The sequence below is a fragment of the Oncorhynchus mykiss genome, chromosome 9, assembly GCF_013265735.2.
Source record: "Oncorhynchus mykiss isolate Arlee chromosome 9, USDA_OmykA_1.1, whole genome shotgun sequence".
Classification (NCBI taxonomy): domain Eukaryota; kingdom Metazoa; phylum Chordata; class Actinopteri; order Salmoniformes; family Salmonidae; genus Oncorhynchus; species Oncorhynchus mykiss.
In genome coordinates, this window is record NC_048573.1 from 33,862,294 (window position 1) to 33,866,800 (window position 4,507).

The following is a 4,507-nucleotide window of genomic DNA, read 5'->3' on the forward strand; positions in this document are numbered from 1 at the left end:
TTGCTAAGTTGTTACAATAGTATTACCAGTTTTGATAACACTTATTTTGTCTATTCAAAATGTCACTAACTGTATGCATTCAATTATATACTCAATCATTTTTCAGTCAGTCAGTAAGCACTGATGTTCTGCACCTGTCTGTCTGTAATCAGTGAAATAAATGAAGCTGTTATCTTCCAATTACCCCAATATTCCCCTGTCTGACGAGGACCAAAGGACAGAGAGGCTGTTATCTGATGTCATGCTTCACAGTCAGGATTAGGGTTGCACAATTCTGGGAACTTTGAATACATTTCCTGTTATTCCAGAAATCCTAGTTGGAGGTTTTCAGATGTCCTACTTAGTCCCTCCTGATTCCATGAATCCTACAACCGGGATAACCAGGGAATTTATTTAAAGTTAGGTAGGCGGTCATTGTAAATAAGAGTTTGTTCTTAACTGACTTGCCTAGCTCAATAAAAATGTAATTAAATACATTCAAAAAAAATACATGTGGATTTTTGCAACCCTAGTCAGGATATTACTAAACCATCACAGACTGGACTGAGGATGTACTGCCTCAGTGCATTTTTTTAAAATAGGTGGCTACAGACCTGTCTATAAATAACCTCACAGAGTTAAATAGCATTAACCATAATGGAAGACAACAAAATACAGTATCGCCTAACTCTCATGATGAAAAATGAAAATGTTGCAGCAATAGAAAAAGTTACAGTTCAATATGACTAGCTGAGGTCTTCACTAGATGGCAGTATGAGAGCAAGTAGTAGGAGAGCATGTTTCTGGACCGCCCACAGCAGACCTCCACGGGTGGGTGTTAGACAACCCTTTGACACTTTTAACTTCGCCAACGCTCTGATATATTGACAGAATAAAAGCCACCAAGTATTGTGCGAATTGATGCGCACTGGTCCCAATTCCCAAGACTTGAACATATTAATTTTATGCTATTAATTATTTCCAAGGAGCTAACCTACATTAAGCTATTCAAATGCGACAATTATTGTCATTTATGACCAAGCACATTTTCCGTAATTGTAATCTTCTTCAACATGAGAGAAAGACAAATAGGGCTCCCATCAATCGAACTAACCGATTGGTTATGCGACGCGCAGCGGGGAGCGTGAGACGTGCCCAAATTCATTCATGGATCCCGTGGGATAACCATCACATTCGCCCGAAAGACAGAGCACCAGCGGAAACAGGGGTGGTTGGATAGTTGGGCAGACTGTTTTACCCAGAGTGCACTGTAGGCTACACACTGACAACTTCACCTTCGTTCGCGATCCGAAAGGGTAGTCTGTCACATTCGTTTCAAGCCGCATGCATCTCGCTCAATCGAGACGCCCGGTCTCCACGCACAGGCGGCTTGCACTCAGTCCTGTTCCATCCTTTCAGCGTGATACAGGGAGGAGAATCCGTACAAGCTCACAGTGGACTTTAATGTGTACAAAACCTCATCTTGACGACCCTGCATATTAACAGGTAAGATACGAGTTTTGAGTTATCAATTCAAACGGCCACTTCTTATTATCTGGTGATTTCTCCAACTTCAAAAACCTCTCCTGTATCTTGCTGTGTCTTCCTATTCTCAAATGCCGAACTATTTCAAATAATGATAGAAAACTCCCTTGAGGTGTACATGTATGGCTATTCAAAAATAATATATGAAATCAATTATATGAGCAATATTTGGTCTCACTTTGGCAGCTCACCTAAATTGCTCATTCTTGTATTTTCTAATGTGGTCTTTGAATTAAAAAATAAATAAATGAGGCTACACATCCATGTCATTTTTCTGCATAGACACAGTAGGCCTAATCAAAGAAACCTGAAATGGCTGCCATATAAAGACACTTATTTTGAGCTGAACTCCACGACAAATAGTACAATCCCGACATATGCGCTCAAAGAACAACAGCAGTAGTTTATTGGGATTGAGGACAGACGTCCTCAAAAAGACGTCTTTATGATAACGAAAGATGACCCCACTGACTATAGGCCAGTTCAAGACGCGCAAAGATCACGCTCAACGAGAATGGCAGTGCTGAGGCGCGCGTGTGTGTTTGTGTGTGTGCGCGCGACAGGCGCATCACTCACTGCCATGCCGGCTGAACGGAAAGACTAATGAATTGACCAAAATGTACGTGCGCCAAGGAAAATTCTGCTTGCAGATTCCACTATAATCATTTCATGTTGCCTTATACTGTATGTATTTATGTATTTTTTTCAACACTCTAACGCTGCCAATAGTCGAACAGCTTGGTGATGATATTTGTTGATTGTTGATTGTTTAAGTTAAGTTTTTTATTTTATATATCCTTACTAGATACAACTCTAGTAACAAACAATGTTATTAAATAACAAGTTAACAAAATACCTACCATTTGCCATTTTTAATACCAAGTATTTATTTTAATCAACAATTCTTATATAGTGGATTCCCCCCAAATGCACAGGATTGTATGTGTGTGTGTGTCAGCCATCATTTGTTTGATTGGCACTGCAGGTTTACTGTTTCTCAACCTCCTTCAACCTCTTGCCATTTAGGATAATTTTAATTCAGCAAAAGCTTTACTGTGAACAAAGGGTACACAGACAGTCAGGTATGTAAATAAAATCACTACTAATCAGATAGGAATATGTTATAGTGAAAATTGAACATTCACCAACACTTATGATCTTCCTCAAAATACTGCAATGCTGCTACCAATATCAAAAATCAGCTTGATGTTGGCATTAGAGCTTTGGATCTCCAGTTTACTGAAGCTGCGCACAAACAGAATATGGTCAAAGTCCTGTTCAAAGTCCTCTAAAAGGTTTATGGTTTATATTTATTTGAAATTCTGTGTTTACCAGACTTATCAAGGCATAATGAGTTAGACCAATTATAACACAAAAGGTACCATTGAATTTTAGTGGGTTGATCATCATGGACTTTCCATAACAATAAGGTCAATGAAATAATATCCACATGTGGATGGTCTGATTGATTAGAGAAAGCTTTGTACCAACTGCAATTAAAGATGGAGAGCTTCCTATATTCTGTTTTAGTGTCTATTTGAAGCCTGGTCAATCCTATTACACTGCTGGAAACCGGTATGACGAGAGACATAATGATCCTGTACGAGTCATCTTTTCTTATGTCATCTTTCTGTAAACAGAGTTTTTGATATTATTTTATTCTACGAGTAGATCTCGAGGTTAAGAACCTCATTTCCGAGAGAGACCTGGCATTACTGCATGCTTACATACAGTGTTCCTACACAGATAATCACAATATTACCTCCTATTTAAAATAATTCTCTTTCTGGGATGATTGTTTGTTCATTGAGGAAATATAAGGATGGGATAGAATACCCCCATAGAAAGGTGATCTCTCCCTGGCAGATAGTGAGGATCAATATCAAATCAAATCAAATCAGGACAGAATGGTGTGTGTGTGTGTGTGTATGTGCATATGCGTTTGTTTGTTTGTGAGTGGAAGAGAGAGACAGAGAGAGGGATAATGTTTTCAATGTCTGTCCATCTATACGTTTATTTCTGAAAGAGAGAGATAGAGAGTCACTACTCACGCAGAGACAGGGAGAGAGGGAAAGAGGCCATCAGGCATGGCTGATGCTGACTCTCAACCTAAATGTAATTCCTAAATGCACTCCAAGAATCAAAGATCTAATAAGGAGTGGAAGGGCCTCTTCAATAATAAAACTGAATCAGCATCTCTGCAGCAGCAGCAAGGGCTGAGGGCTCAGAGGACTCATAAATAACAGACTCTAGGACTGACACATGCTGCTCCAATGGCTGGAAACTGCCAATACCCTTCCTAATTTACAACCAGGCCTGCCTACTCAGTCAGAGGTAAATAAGCAATGTTCTAGTCAACGAGGAGGGTCTTGGTAAGGCTGTGGAGTATAGACAGTAGCTCTGCCTAATTGGTGTAAGCTGCAAACCATGACCATCTGTATGGTGACTCTGGGTAATAGTGTTTCAGAAGAGGAGGTAAAGAGAGGTGGGATCTTGAGGGGATTTGTTAAAGGATGCAGGCTTATTAGTTGAGAGTCATAAGAGCTGAACTGAGTCATACAGATTCAATTCAAAGATTCAATTCAACCGATTATATTGCGCTATACCTTAATATGTCCTGACTGTTGATTTGTATTCAAATGTAAAGGCTCGTCAATAATATAAAAGCAGAACAATAATATTAATTCAGCTATGTTCTTAGTAATGTCTTGTATTTGTTGTCACAGTGGTTTTCATATTACACATATACATTTTTTCTTTGTGTATTTTAGAAAAATCTCTCCTGTATTTGAGTCCATAACCTGTGTTTGTCAGTGTGTAATGAACATAGACCCTGTAGGGAACAACCAATGCCTCCCACATCATCGATTGAAATAGATGTTGTGTTGCAAGTACTGCTTTCTTAATAATGGTGTTTTGACAAGATGTTGTTGAACAGCTCCACTATGAATACTACCAATTTACAATGCATTGATCTGTGAAC

At 39.0% G+C, this 4,507-nt stretch overlaps 1 protein-coding gene across 5 annotated transcripts in view; it reads left to right on the plus strand.

Moving 5' to 3' along the window:
* Positions 1-890: 890 nt before the first annotated feature.
* Positions 891-4,507, plus strand: part of LOC110531947 (poly(rC)-binding protein 4) — a 62,601-nt gene continuing 58,984 nt past the window's right edge. For 2 of the 5 annotated variants that reach the window (XM_021615483.2, XM_021615485.2), the window contains exon 1: positions 892-1,485. The gene's annotated coding sequence lies outside the window, so the exon portion shown is untranslated. Of the gene's footprint in view, positions 1,486-4,507 lie in introns of all 5 variants that reach the window. The other 3 variants (XM_036987832.1, XM_036987833.1, XM_036987834.1) reach the window with 2 other exon arrangements.